The sequence below is a fragment of the Eubalaena glacialis genome, chromosome 1 (genome assembly GCF_028564815.1).
Source record: "Eubalaena glacialis isolate mEubGla1 chromosome 1, mEubGla1.1.hap2.+ XY, whole genome shotgun sequence".
Classification (NCBI taxonomy): Eukaryota; Metazoa; Chordata; class Mammalia; order Artiodactyla; family Balaenidae; genus Eubalaena; species Eubalaena glacialis.
Window position 1 is genome coordinate 144210113 of NC_083716.1, and position 16617 is coordinate 144226729.

A 16617-nucleotide genomic window follows, 5' to 3' on the forward strand; every position below is an offset into this window, starting at 1 on the left:
TGCGTTTTTTCCTGAATATATTCAGGAAAAAACGCATACGCCCTTTTTGGCCAACCAAGCAAGCCGGAAGTGCAAATCAGCACTACAAAGAAGTCTCGCTTGCCATCGGTCAAAAGGGCCATGCTGCCAAAAGTGTAAAAACCAGAAATTCAGGACAGGCCATGGAGACATGGGAGCCTTGCTACGCTGATGGGCAGGATGCCAATTGCCAACAGCCACTCTGGAGAAGTGTACGGTGTGTCCTGAAACATGTAATAAACACAGCTTACAGAGCATAAGGCACTTCCACTCATGGGTGTATAAATTGGGAAAACTACAAATCAACAAGACACAGGCACCCCAAAGTTTCGGGCTGCTCTGTGTACAAGAACCTCCACTTAGGTACACCTTAAACATGCCAGGAAAGAGAAAAATGGATAAAGAAGTTGTGGTACTTAGGCACAATGGAATATCACTCAGCCATGAAATCAATGTCATAAGGCTAGTAGCAGCATGATGAGTGGATTTAGGGACGAGGATTCTAAGTGAAATAAGTCACACAGAAAAAGACAGTTATCCTAAGATATCACTTATAGAGGGCATGTCAAAATCACTACACTTGAACTGAATTACAAAACAGAACAGAGTCACATATTTAGAAGACACACTATGGCTGCTTAACGGGAAAGGTGAGGTGGGGTGATGCATAAAACAAGGGTTTGAAATTAGCTCCCATACCGTTCCATAAGCCAAATATGTAACAGACAAGACCTCCTCCCTGCTCAGTGAACTGGACTCAACACCCCCTATTCACCGCACAAGAATATATCTGACTAGCAAGAATCTTAAAACCTATGTATTGATATCTCTCTGGAGTTGAATCAAGAGGGTGTAAAGCGGCATAAACACAGCAGGGAAAAGCAGCTCAACCCCATTATCAAAATAAATTACTTAAAATGAACGCCATAAAACAAAGACAGTGAAAGAGAGAGAAATTCTTACAAAATCCGTTCGGAGGCTCTGATGCAACCTGGATTGACCATATCTAGACCCACAGCTGGATGAGACATAAGGCTGGACACTCTTGGGGCTGAGAGGTTTGGTGAGGTTGGGTGAGGAAACGCAGACCCTTTAAAGTAATACCGCGGGGTACCCACCCCATGGGTCCCAAATCTCCAGGTTCAAGGGCATCTTCCTACATTGAAAACGTGCATGGGAAACCCAGAAGATGGTACAGCGTGTGATCGGGAAAGGTTTCTAAAACGCACCTCATTTCTCCTCTCCTTGTGCTCGGGTTCGCCATTCCAGCCGCATTACTAGCAATCTCCTTACTTGGAGAATCAGCACCTTGAAGCTCCTGTTTGTTTCGTACAGGTTGCAATTTGTCCTGAGGATGAACGGGAAGAGGGGGAACCAACGAGAGACTAGCTCTAGGTGTTGGGACAGGCACAGGTCACTCTATTTCCCCATCAGGAAGAAGAATGAAGCACAGGCTCAGCCTGTCCTCCGGAACCAGAATAGGGCCTGAAGCAATCCTGCGCTTTTGCGGCCAGCTCCCAAAAAAGTTAGTTGACAAATGGAGCTCAGGGCCACTGCAATTCACAAACCTGCAGAGTTATCAATGATAACTCTCGTCCACAAATATATTGAGGGAAGGCAACGAAGAGGATTTGAAAGCAAGGCAGAATTGCAGGAAACAGATTTCAGGAGGTAGATTCGACTCGCCTTTAAAGCACATGAAAAGCGGCAAAACGTTGACAATGATGCCCTTGGCCAAAAAGGGCGTATGCGTTTTTTCCTGAATATATTCAGGAAAAAACGCATACGCCCTTTTTGGCCAACCAAGCAAGCCGGAAGTGCAAATCAGCACTACAAAGAAGTCTCGCTTGCCATCGGTCAAAAGGGCCATGCTGCCAAAAGTGTAAACAACAGAAATTCAGGACAGGCCATGGAGACATGGGAGCCTTGCTACGCTGATGGGCAGGATGCCAATTGCCAACAGCCACTCTGGAGAAGTGTACGGTGTGTCCTGAAACATGTAATAAACACAGCTTACAGAGCATAGGGCACTTCCACTCATGGGCGTATAAATTGGGAAAACTAAAAATCAACAAGACACAGGCACCCCAAAGTTTCGGGCTGCTCTGTGTACAAGAACCTCCACTTAGGTACACCTTAAACATGCCAGGAAAGAGAAAAATGGATAAAGAAGTTGTGGTACTTAGGCACAATGGAATATCACTCAGCCATGAAATCAATGTCATAAGGCTAGTAGCAGCATGATGAGTGGATTTAGGGACGAGGATTCTAAGTGAAATAAGTCACACAGAAAAAGACACTTATCCTAAGATATCACTTATAGAGGGCATGTCAAAATCGCTACACTTGAACTGAATTACAAAACAGAACAGAGTCACACATTTAGAAGACACACTATGGCTGCGTAAAGGGAAAGGTGAGGTGGGGTGATGCATAAAACAAGGGTTTGAAATTAGCTCCCATACCGTTCCATAAGCCAAATATGTAACAGACAAGACCTCCTCCCTGCTCAGTGAACTGGACTCAACACCCCCTATTCACCGCACAAGAATATATCTGACTAGCAAGAATCTTAAAACCTATGTATTGATATCTCTCTGGAGTTGAATCAAGAGGGTGTAAAGCGGCATAAACACAGCAGGGAAAAGCAGCTCAACCCCATTATCAAAATAAATTACTTAAAATGAACGCCATAAAACAAAGACAGTGAAAGAGAGAGAAATTCTTACAAATCCGTTCGGAGGCTCTGATGCAACCTGGATTGACCATATCTAGACCCACAGCTGGATGAGACATAAGGCTGGACACTCTTGGGGCTGAGAGGTTTGGTGAGGTTGGGTGAGGAAACGCAGACCCTTTAAAGTAATACCGCGGGGTACCCACCCCATGGGTCCCAAATCTCCAGGTTCAAGGGCATCTTCCTACATTGAAAACGTGCATGGGAAACCCAGAAGATGGTACAGCGTGTGATCGGGAAAGGTTTCTAAAACGCACCTCATTTCTCCTCTCCTTGTGCTCGGGTTCGCCATTCCAGCCGCTTTACTAACAATCTCCCTACTTGGAGAATCAGCACCTTGAAGCTCCTGTTTGTTTCGTACAGGTTGCAATTTGTCCTGAGGATGAACGGGAAGAGGGGGAACCAACGAGAGACTAGCTCTAGGTGTTGGGACAGGCACAGGTCACTCTATTTCCCCATCAGGAAGAAGAATGAAGCACAGGCTCAGCCTGCCCCCCGGAACCAGAATAGGGCCTGAAGCAATCCTGCGCTTTTGCGGCCAGCTCCCAAAAAAGCGAGTTGACAAATGGAGCTCAGGGCCACTGCAATTCACAAACCTGCAGAGTTATAAATGATAACTCTCGTCCACAAATATATTGAGGGAAGGCAACGAAGAGGATTTGAAAGCAAGGCAGAATTGCAGGAAACAGATTTCAGGAGGTAGATTCGACTCGCCTTTAAAGCACATGAAAAGCGGCAAAACGTTGACAATGATGCCCTTGGCCAAAAAGGGCGTATGCGTTTTTTCCTGAATATATTCAGGAAAAAACGCATACGCCCTTTTTGGCCAACCAAGCAAGCCGGAAGTGCAAATCAGCACTACAAAGAAGTCTCGCTTGCCATCGGTCAAAAGGGCCACGCTGCAAAAAGAGTAAACACCAGAAATGCAGGACAGGCCATGGAGACATGGGAGACTTGCTAGGCTGAGGGGTGGGATGTCAATTGCCAACAGCCACTCTGGAGAAGTGTACGGTGTGTCCTGAAACATGTAATAAACACAGCTTACAGAGCATAGGGCACTTCCACTCATGGGCGTATAAATTGGGAAAACTACAAATCAACAAGACACAGGCACCCCAAAGTTTCGGGCTGCTCTGTGTACAAGAACCTCCACTTAGGTACACCTTAAACATGCCAGGAAAGAGAAAAATGGATAAAGAAGTTGTGGTACTTAGGCACAATGGAATATCACTCAGCCATGAAATCAATGTCATAAGGCTAGTAGCAGCATGATGAGTGGATTTAGGGACGAGGATTCTAAGTGAAATAAGTCACACAGAAAAAGACACTTATCCTAAGATATCACTTATAGAGGGCATGTCAAAATCGCTACACTTGAACTGAATTACAAAACAGAACAGAGTCACATATTTAGAAGACACACTATGGCTGCTTAACGGGAAAGGTGAGGTGGGGTGATGCATAAAACAAGGGTTTGAAATTAGCTCCCATACCGTTCCATAAGCCAAATATGTAACAGACAAGACCTCCTCCCTGCTCAGTGAACTGGACTGAACACCCCCTATTCACCGCACAAGAATATATCTGACTAGCAAGAATCTTAAAACCTATGTATTGATATCTCTCTGGAGTTGAATCAAGAGGGTGTAAAGCGGCATAAACACAGCAGGGAAAAGCAGCTCAACCTCATTATCAAAATAAATTACTTAAAATGAACGCCATAAAACAAAGACAGTGAAAGAGAGAGAAATTCTTACAAAATCCGTTCGGAGGCTCTGATGCAACCTGGATTGACCATATCTAGACCCACAGCTGGATGAGACATAAGGCTGGACACTCTTGGGGCTGAGAGGTTTGGTGAGGTTGGGTGAGGAAACGCAGACCCTTTAAAGTAATACCGCGGGGTACCCACCCCATGGGTCCCAAATCTCCAGGTTCAAGGGCATCTTCCTACATTGAAAACGTGCATGGGAAACCCAGAAGATGGTACAGCGTGTGATCGGGAAAGGTTTCTAAAACGCACCTCATTTCTCCTCTCCTTGTACTCGGGTTCGCCATTGCAGCCGCTTTACTAACAATCTCCCTACTTGGAGAATCAGCACCTTGAAGCTCCTGTTTGTTTCGTACACGTTGCAATTTGTCCTGAGGATGAACGGGAAGAGGGGGAACCAACGAGAGACTAGCTCTAGGTGTTGGGACAGGCACAGGTCACTCTATTTCCCCATCAGGAAGAAGAATGAAGCACAGGCTCAGCCTGTCCTCCGGAACCAGAATAGGGCCTGAAGCAATCCTGCGCTTTTGCGGCCAGCTCCCAAAAAAGCGAGTTGACAAATGGAGCTCAGGGCCACTGCAATTCACAAACCTGCAGAGTTATCAATGATAACTCTCGTCCACAAATATATTGAGGGAAGGCAACGAAGAGGATTTGAAAGCAAGGCAGAATTGCAGGAAACAGATTTCAGGAGGTAGATTCGACTCGCCTTTAAAGCACATGAAAAGCGGCAAAACGTTGACAATGATGCCCTTGGCCAAAAAGGGCGTATGCGTTTTTTCCTGAATATATTCAGGAAAAAACGCATACGCCCTTTTTGGCCAACCAAGCAAGCCGGAAGTGCAAATCAGCACTACAAAGAAGTCTCGCTTGCCATCGGTCAAAAGGGCCATGCTGCCAAAAGTGTAAAAACCAGAAATTCAGGACAGGCCATGGAGACATGGGAGCCTTGCTACGCTGATGGGCAGGATGCCAATTGCCAACAGCCACTCTGGAGAAGTGTACGGTGTGTCCTGAAACATGTAATAAACACAGCTTACAGAGCATAAGGCACTTCCACTCATGGGTGTATAAATTGGGAAAACTACAAATCAACAAGACACAGGCACCCCAAAGTTTCGGGCTGCTCTGTGTACAAGAACCTCCACTTAGGTACACCTTAAACATGCCAGGAAAGAGAAAAATGGATAAAGAAGTTGTGGTACTTAGGCACAATGGAATATCACTCAGCCATGAAATCAATGTCATAAGGCTAGTAGCAGCATGATGAGTGGATTTAGGGACGAGGATTCTAAGTGAAATAAGTCACACAGAAAAAGACAGTTATCCTAAGATATCACTTATAGAGGGCATGTCAAAATCACTACACTTGAACTGAATTACAAAACAGAACAGAGTCACATATTTAGAAGACACACTATGGCTGCTTAACGGGAAAGGTGAGGTGGGGTGATGCATAAAACAAGGGTTTGAAATTAGCTCCCATACCGTTCCATAAGCCAAATATGTAACAGACAAGACCTCCTCCCTGCTCAGTGAACTGGATTCAACACCCCCTATTCACCGCACAAGAATATATCTGACTAGCAAGAATCTTAAAACCTATGTATTGATATCTCTCTGGAGTTGAATCAAGAGGGTGTAAAGCGGCATAAACACAGCAGGGAAAAGCAGCTCAACCCCATTATCAAAATAAATTACTTAAAATGAACGCCATAAAACAAAGACAGTGAAAGAGAGAGAAATTCTTACAAAATCCGTTCGGAGGCTCTGATGCAACCTGGATTGACCATATCTAGACCCACAGCTGGATGAGACATAAGGCTGGACACTCTTGGGGCTGAGAGGTTTGGTGAGGTTGGGTGAGGAAACGCAGACCCTTTAAAGTAATACCGCGGGGTACCCACCCCATGGGTCCCAAATCTCCAGGTTCAAGGGCATCTTCCTACATTGAAAACGTGCATGGGAAACCCAGAAGATGGTACAGCGTGTGATCGGGAAAGGTTTCTAAAACGCACCTCATTTCTCCTCTCCTTGTGCTCGGGTTCGCCATTCCAGCCGCATTACTAGCAATCTCCTTACTTGGAGAATCAGCACCTTGAAGCTCCTGTTTGTTTCGTACAGGTTGCAATTTGTCCTGAGGATGAACGGGAAGAGGGGGAACCAACGAGAGACTAGCTCTAGGTGTTGGGACAGGCACAGGTCACTCTATTTCCCCATCAGGAAGAAGAATGAAGCACAGGCTCAGCCTGTCCTCCGGAACCAGAATAGGGCCTGAAGCAATCCTGCGCTTTTGCGGCCAGCTCCCAAAAAAGTTAGTTGACAAATGGAGCTCAGGGCCACTGCAATTCACAAACCTGCAGAGTTATCAATGATAACTCTCGTCCACAAATATATTGAGGGAAGGCAACGAAGAGGATTTGAAAGCAAGGCAGAATTGCAGGAAACAGATTTCAGGAGGTAGATTCGACTCGCCTTTAAAGCACATGAAAAGCGGCAAAACGTTGACAATGATGCCCTTGGCCAAAAAGGGCGTATGCGTTTTTTCCTGAATATATTCAGGAAAAAACGCATACGCCCTTTTTGGCCAACCAAGCAAGCCGGAAGTGCAAATCAGCACTACAAAGAAGTCTCGCTTGCCATCGGTCAAAAGGGCCATGCTGCCAAAAGTGTAAACAACAGAAATTCAGGACAGGCCATGGAGACATGGGAGCCTTGCTACGCTGATGGGCAGGATGCCAATTGCCAACAGCCACTCTGGAGAAGTGTACGGTGTGTCCTGAAACATGTAATAAACACAGCTTACAGAGCATAGGGCACTTCCACTCATGGGCGTATAAATTGGGAAAACTAAAAATCAACAAGACACAGGCACCCCAAAGTTTCGGGCTGCTCTGTGTACAAGAACCTCCACTTAGGTACACCTTAAACATGCCAGGAAAGAGAAAAATGGATAAAGAAGTTGTGGTACTTAGGCACAATGGAATATCACTCAGCCATGAAATCAATGTCATAAGGCTAGTAGCAGCATGATGAGTGGATTTAGGGACGAGGATTCTAAGTGAAATAAGTCACACAGAAAAAGACACTTATCCTAAGATATCACTTATAGAGGGCATGTCAAAATCGCTACACTTGAACTGAATTACAAAACAGAACAGAGTCACACATTTAGAAGACACACTATGGCTGCGTAAAGGGAAAGGTGAGGTGGGGTGATGCATAAAACAAGGGTTTGAAATTAGCTCCCATACCGTTCCATAAGCCAAATATGTAACAGACAAGACCTCCTCCCTGCTCAGTGAACTGGACTCAACACCCCCTATTCACCGCACAAGAATATATCTGACTAGCAAGAATCTTAAAACCTATGTATTGATATCTCTCTGGAGTTGAATCAAGAGGGTGTAAAGCGGCATAAACACAGCAGGGAAAAGCAGCTCAACCCCATTATCAAAATAAATTACTTAAAATGAACGCCATAAAACAAAGACAGTGAAAGAGAGAGAAATTCTTACAAATCCGTTCGGAGGCTCTGATGCAACCTGGATTGACCATATCTAGACCCACAGCTGGATGAGACATAAGGCTGGACACTCTTGGGGCTGAGAGGTTTGGTGAGGTTGGGTGAGGAAACGCAGACCCTTTAAAGTAATACCGCGGGGTACCCACCCCATGGGTCCCAAATCTCCAGGTTCAAGGGCATCTTCCTACATTGAAAACGTGCATGGGAAACCCAGAAGATGGTACAGCGTGTGATCGGGAAAGGTTTCTAAAACGCACCTCATTTCTCCTCTCCTTGTGCTCGGGTTCGCCATTCCAGCCGCTTTACTAACAATCTCCCTACTTGGAGAATCAGCACCTTGAAGCTCCTGTTTGTTTCGTACAGGTTGCAATTTGTCCTGAGGATGAACGGGAAGAGGGGGAACCAACGAGAGACTAGCTCTAGGTGTTGGGACAGGCACAGGTCACTCTATTTCCCCATCAGGAAGAAGAATGAAGCACAGGCTCAGCCTGCCCCCCGGAACCAGAATAGGGCCTGAAGCAATCCTGCGCTTTTGCGGCCAGCTCCCAAAAAAGCGAGTTGACAAATGGAGCTCAGGGCCACTGCAATTCACAAACCTGCAGAGTTATCAATGATAACTCTCGTCCACAAATATATTGAGGGAAGGCAACGAAGAGGATTTGAAAGCAAGGCAGAATTGCAGGAAACAGATTTCAGGAGGTAGATTCGACTCGCCTTTAAAGCACATGAAAAGCGGCAAAACGTTGACAATGATGCCCTTGGCCAAAAAGGGCGTATGCGTTTTTTCCTGAATATATTCAGGAAAAAACGCATACGCCCTTTTTGGCCAACCAAGCAAGCCGGAAGTGCAAATCAGCACTACAAAGAAGTCTCGCTTGCCATCTGTCAAAAGGGCCACGCTGCAAAAAGAGTAAACACCAGAAATGCAGGACAGGCCATGGAGACATGGGAGCCTTGCTAGGCTGAGGGGTGGGATGTCAATTGCCAACAGCCACTCTGGAGAAGTGTACGGTGTGTCCTGAAACATGTAATAAACACAGCTTACAGAGCATAGGGCACTTCCACTCATGGGCGTATAAATTGGGAAAACTAAAAATCAACAAGACACAGGCACCCCAAAGTTTCGGGCTGCTCTGTGTACAAGAACCTCCACTTAGGTACACCTTAAACATGCCAGGAAAGAGAAAAATGGATAAAGAAGTTGTGGTACTTAGGCACAATGGAATATCACTCAGCCATGAAATCAATGTCATAAGGCTAGTAGCAGCATGATGAGTGGATTTAGGGACGAGGATTCTAAGTGAAATAAGTCACACAGAAAAAGACACTTATCCTAAGATATCACTTATAGAGGGCATGTCAAAATCGCTACACTTGAACTGAATTACAAAACAGAACAGAGTCACATATTTAGAAGACACACTATGGCTGCTTAACGGGAAAGGTGAGGTGGGGTGATGCATAAAACAAGGGTTTGAAATTAGCTCCCATACCGTTCCATAAGCCAAATATGTAACAGACAAGACCTCCTCCCTGCTCAGTGAACTGGACTCAACACCCCCTATTCACCGCACAAGAATATATCTGACTAGCAAGAATCTTAAAACCTATGTATTGATATCTCTCTGGAGTTGAATCAAGAGGGTGTAAAGCGGCATAAACACAGCAGGGAAAAGCAGCTCAACCCCATTATCAAAATAAATTACTTAAAATGAACGCCATAAAACAAAGACAGTGAAAGAGAGAGAAATTCTTACAAAATCCGTTCGGAGGCTCTGATGCAACCTGGATTGACCATATCTAGACCCACAGCTGGATGAGACATAAGGCTGGACACTCTTGGGGCTGAGAGGTTTGGTGAGGTTGGGTGAGGAAACGCAGACCCTTTAAAGTAATACCGCGGGGTACCCACCCCATGGGTCCCAAATCTCCAGGTTCAAGGGCATCTTCCTACATTGAAAACGTGCATGGGAAACCCAGAAGATGGTACAGCGTGTGATCGGGAAAGGTTTCTAAAACGCACCTCATTTCTCCTCTCCTTGTGCTCGGGTTCGCCATTCCAGCCGCATTACTAGCAATCTCCTTACTTGGAGAATCAGCACCTTGAAGCTCCTGTTTGTTTCGTACAGGTTGCAATTTGTCCTGAGGATGAACGGGAAGAGGGGGAACCAACGAGAGACTAGCTCTAGGTGTTGGGACAGGCACAGGTCACTCTATTTCCCCATCAGGAAGAAGAATGAAGCACAGGCTCAGCCTGTCCTCCGGAACCAGAATAGGGCCTGAAGCAATCCTGCGCTTTTGCGGCCAGCTCCCAAAAAAGTTAGTTGACAAATGGAGCTCAGGGCCACTGCAATTCACAAACCTGCAGAGTTATCAATGATAACTCTCGTCCACAAATATATTGAGGGAAGGCAACGAAGAGGATTTGAAAGCAAGGCAGAATTGCAGGAAACAGATTTCAGGAGGTAGATTCGACTCGCCTTTAAAGCACATGAAAAGCGGCAAAACGTTGACAATGATGCCCTTGGCCAAAAAGGGCGTATGCGTTTTTTCCTGAATATATTCAGGAAAAAACGCATACGCCCTTTTTGGCCAACCAAGCAAGCCGGAAGTGCAAATCAGCACTACAAAGAAGTCTCGCTTGCCATCGGTCAAAAGGGCCATGCTGCCAAAAGTGTAAACAACAGAAATTCAGGACAGGCCATGGAGACATGGGAGCCTTGCTACGCTGATGGGCAGGATGCCAATTGCCAACAGCCACTCTGGAGAAGTGTACGGTGTGTCCTGAAACATGTAATAAACACAGCTTACAGAGCATAGGGCACTTCCACTCATGGGCGTATAAATTGGGAAAACTAAAAATCAACAAGACACAGGCACCCCAAAGTTTCGGGCTGCTCTGTGTACAAGAACCTCCACTTAGGTACACCTTAAACATGCCAGGAAAGAGAAAAATGGATAAAGAAGTTGTGGTACTTAGGCACAATGGAATATCACTCAGCCATGAAATCAATGTCATAAGGCTAGTAGCAGCATGATGAGTGGATTTAGGGACGAGGATTCTAAGTGAAATAAGTCACACAGAAAAAGACACTTATCCTAAGATATCACTTATAGAGGGCATGTCAAAATCGCTACACTTGAACTGAATTACAAAACAGAACAGAGTCACACATTTAGAAGACACACTATGGCTGCGTAAAGGGAAAGGTGAGGTGGGGTGATGCATAAAACAAGGGTTTGAAATTAGCTCCCATACCGTTCCATAAGCCAAATATGTAACAGACAAGACCTCCTCCCTGCTCAGTGAACTGGACTCAACACCCCCTATTCACCGCACAAGAATATATCTGACTAGCAAGAATCTTAAAACCTATGTATTGATATCTCTCTGGAGTTGAATCAAGAGGGTGTAAAGCGGCATAAACACAGCAGGGAAAAGCAGCTCAACCCCATTATCAAAATAAATTACTTAAAATGAACGCCATAAAACAAAGACAGTGAAAGAGAGAGAAATTCTTACAAATCCGTTCGGAGGCTCTGATGCAACCTGGATTGACCATATCTAGACCCACAGCTGGATGAGACATAAGGCTGGACACTCTTGGGGCTGAGAGGTTTGGTGAGGTTGGGTGAGGAAACGCAGACCTTTAAAGTAATACCGCGGGGTACCCACCCCATGGGTCCCAAATCTCCAGGTTCAAGGGCATCTTCCTACATTGAAAACGTGCATGGGAAACCCAGAAGATGGTACAGCGTGTGATCGGGAAAGGTTTCTAAAACGCACCTCATTTCTCCTCTCCTTGTGCTCGGGTTCGCCATTCCAGCCGCTTTACTAACAATCTCCCTACTTGGAGAATCAGCACCTTGAAGCTCCTGTTTGTTTCGTACAGGTTGCAATTTGTCCTGAGGATGAACGGGAAGAGGGGGAACCAACGAGAGACTAGCTCTAGGTGTTGGGACAGGCACAGGTCACTCTATTTCCCCATCAGGAAGAAGAATGAAGCACAGGCTCAGCCTGCCCCCCGGAACCAGAATAGGGCCTGAAGCAATCCTGCGCTTTTGCGGCCAGCTCCCAAAAAAGCGAGTTGACAAATGGAGCTCAGGGCCACTGCAATTCACAAACCTGCAGAGTTATCAATGATAACTCTCGTCCACAAATATATTGAGGGAAGGCAACGAAGAGGATTTGAAAGCAAGGCAGAATTGCAGGAAACAGATTTCAGGAGGTAGATTCGACTCGCCTTTAAAGCACATGAAAAGCGGCAAAACGTTGACAATGATGCCCTTGGCCAAAAAGGGCGTATGCGTTTTTTCCTGAATATATTCAGGAAAAAACGCATACGCCCTTTTTGGCCAACCAAGCAAGCCGGAAGTGCAAATCAGCACTACAAAGAAGTCTCGCTTGCCATCTGTCAAAAGGGCCACGCTGCAAAAAGAGTAAACACCAGAAATGCAGGACAGGCCATGGAGACATGGGAGCCTTGCTAGGCTGAGGGGTGGGATGTCAATTGCCAACAGCCACTCTGGAGAAGTGTACGGTGTGTCCTGAAACATGTAATAAACACAGCTTACAGAGCATAGGGCACTTCCACTCATGGGCGTATAAATTGGGAAAACTAAAAATCAACAAGACACAGGCACCCCAAAGTTTCGGGCTGCTCTGTGTACAAGAACCTCCACTTAGGTACACCTTAAACATGCCAGGAAAGAGAAAAATGGATAAAGAAGTTGTGGTACTTAGGCACAATGGAATATCACTCAGCCATGAAATCAATGTCATAAGGCTAGTAGCAGCATGATGAGTGGATTTAGGGACGAGGATTCTAAGTGAAATAAGTCACACAGAAAAAGACACTTATCCTAAGATATCACTTATAGAGGGCATGTCAAAATCGCTACACTTGAACTGAATTACAAAACAGAACAGAGTCACATATTTAGAAGACACACTATGGCTGCTTAACGGGAAAGGTGAGGTGGGGTGATGCATAAAACAAGGGTTTGAAATTAGCTCCCATACCGTTCCATAAGCCAAATATGTAACAGACAAGACCTCCTCCCTGCTCAGTGAACTGGACTCAACACCCCCTATTCACCGCACAAGAATATATCTGACTAGCAAGAATCTTAAAACCTATGTATTGATATCTCTCTGGAGTTGAATCAAGAGGGTGTAAAGCGGCATAAACACAGCAGGGAAAAGCAGCTCAACCCCATTATCAAAATAAATTACTTAAAATGAACGCCATAAAACAAAGACAGTGAAAGAGAGAGAAATTCTTACAAAATCCGTTCGGAGGCTCTGATGCAACCTGGATTGACCATATCTAGACCCACAGCTGGATGAGACATAAGGCTGGACACTCTTGGGGCTGAGAGGTTTGGTGAGGTTGGGTGAGGAAACGCAGACCCTTTAAAGTAATACCGCGGGGTACCCACCCCATGGGTCCCAAATCTCCAGGTTCAAGGGCATCTTCCTACATTGAAAACGTGCATGGGAAACCCAGAAGATGGTACAGCGTGTGATCGGGAAAGGTTTCTAAAACGCACCTCATTTCTCCTCTCCTTGTGCTCGGGTTCGCCATTCCAGCCGCATTACTAGCAATCTCCTTACTTGGAGAATCAGCACCTTGAAGCTCCTGTTTGTTTCGTACAGGTTGCAATTTGTCCTGAGGATGAACGGGAAGAGGGGGAACCAACGAGAGACTAGCTCTAGGTGTTGGGACAGGCACAGGTCACTCTATTTCCCCATCAGGAAGAAGAATGAAGCACAGGCTCAGCCTGTCCTCCGGAACCAGAATAGGGCCTGAAGCAATCCTGCGCTTTTGCGGCCAGCTCCCAAAAAAGTTAGTTGACAAATGGAGCTCAGGGCCACTGCAATTCACAAACCTGCAGAGTTATCAATGATAACTCTCGTCCACAAATATATTGAGGGAAGGCAACGAAGAGGATTTGAAAGCAAGGCAGAATTGCAGGAAACAGATTTCAGGAGGTAGATTCGACTCGCCTTTAAAGCACATGAAAAGCGGCAAAACGTTGACAATGATGCCCTTGGCCAAAAAGGGCGTATGCGTTTTTTCCTGAATATATTCAGGAAAAAACGCATACGCCCTTTTTGGCCAACCAAGCAAGCCGGAAGTGCAAATCAGCACTACAAAGAAGTCTCGCTTGCCATCGGTCAAAAGGGCCATGCTGCCAAAAGTGTAAACAACAGAAATTCAGGACAGGCCATGGAGACATGGGAGCCTTGCTACGCTGATGGGCAGGATGCCAATTGCCAACAGCCACTCTGGAGAAGTGTACGGTGTGTCCTGAAACATGTAATAAACACAGCTTACAGAGCATAGGGCACTTCCACTCATGGGCGTATAAATTGGGAAAACTAAAAATCAACAAGACACAGGCACCCCAAAGTTTCGGGCTGCTCTGTGTACAAGAACCTCCACTTAGGTACACCTTAAACATGCCAGGAAAGAGAAAAATGGATAAAGAAGTTGTGGTACTTAGGCACAATGGAATATCACTCAGCCATGAAATCAATGTCATAAGGCTAGTAGCAGCATGATGAGTGGATTTAGGGACGAGGATTCTAAGTGAAATAAGTCACACAGAAAAAGACACTTATCCTAAGATATCACTTATAGAGGGCATGTCAAAATCGCTACACTTGAACTGAATTACAAAACAGAACAGAGTCACACATTTAGAAGACACACTATGGCTGCGTAAAGGGAAAGGTGAGGTGGGGTGATGCATAAAACAAGGGTTTGAAATTAGCTCCCATACCGTTCCATAAGCCAAATATGTAACAGACAAGACCTCCTCCCTGCTCAGTGAACTGGACTCAACACCCCCTATTCACCGCACAAGAATATATCTGACTAGCAAGAATCTTAAAACCTATGTATTGATATCTCTCTGGAGTTGAATCAAGAGGGTGTAAAGCGGCATAAACACAGCAGGGAAAAGCAGCTCAACCCCATTATCAAAATAAATTACTTAAAATGAACGCCATAAAACAAAGACAGTGAAAGAGAGAGAAATTCTTACAAATCCGTTCGGAGGCTCTGATGCAACCTGGATTGACCATATCTAGACCCACAGCTGGATGAGACATAAGGCTGGACACTCTTGGGGCTGAGAGGTTTGGTGAGGTTGGGTGAGGAAACGCAGACCCTTTAAAGTAATACCGCGGGGTACCCACCCCATGGGTCCCAAATCTCCAGGTTCAAGGGCATCTTCCTACATTGAAAACGTGCATGGGAAACCCAGAAGATGGTACAGCGTGTGATCGGGAAAGGTTTCTAAAACGCACCTCATTTCTCCTCTCCTTGTGCTCGGGTTCGCCATTCCAGCCGCTTTACTAACAATCTCCCTACTTGGAGAATCAGCACCTTGAAGCTCCTGTTTGTTTCGTACAGGTTGCAATTTGTCCTGAGGATGAACGGGAAGAGGGGGAACCAACGAGAGACTAGCTCTAGGTGTTGGGACAGGCACAGGTCACTCTATTTCCCCATCAGGAAGAAGAATGAAGCACAGGCTCAGCCTGCCCCCCGGAACCAGAATAGGGCCTGAAGCAATCCTGCGCTTTTGCGGCCAGCTCCCAAAAAAGCGAGTTGACAAATGGAGCTCAGGGCCACTGCAATTCACAAACCTGCAGAGTTATCAATGATAACTCTCGTCCACAAATATATTGAGGGAAGGCAACGAAGAGGATTTGAAAGCAAGGCAGAATTGCAGGAAACAGATTTCAGGAGGTAGATTCGACTCGCCTTTAAAGCACATGAAAAGCGGCAAAACGTTGACAATGATGCCCTTGGCCAAAAAGGGCGTATGCGTTTTTTCCTGAATATATTCAGGAAAAAACGCATACGCCCTTTTTGGCCAACCAAGCAAGCCGGAAGTGCAAATCAGCACTACAAAGAAGTCTCGCTTGCCATCTGTCAAAAGGGCCACGCTGCAAAAAGAGTAAACACCAGAAATGCAGGACAGGCCATGGAGACATGGGAGCCTTGCTAGGCTGAGGGGTGGGATGTCAATTGCCAACAGCCACTCTGGAGAAGTGTACGGTGTGTCCTGAAACATGTAATAAACACAGCTTACAGAGCATAGGGCACTTCCACTCATGGGCGTATAAATTGGGAAAACTAAAAATCAACAAGACACAGGCACCCCAAAGTTTCGGGCTGCTCTGTGTACAAGAACCTCCACTTAGGTACACCTTAAACATGCCAGGAAAGAGAAAAATGGATAAAGAAGTTGTGGTACTTAGGCACAATGGAATATCACTCAGCCATGAAATCAATGTCATAAGGCTAGTAGCAGCATGATGAGTGGATTTAGGGACGAGGATTCTAAGTGAAATAAGTCACACAGAAAAAGACACTTATCCTAAGATATCACTTATAGAGGGCATGTCAAAATCGCTACACTTGAACTGAATTACAAAACAGAACAGAGTCACATATTTAGAAGACACACTATGGCTGCTTAACGGGAAAGGTGAGGTGGGGTGATGCATAAAACAAGGGTTTGAAATTAGCTCCCATACCGTTCCATAAG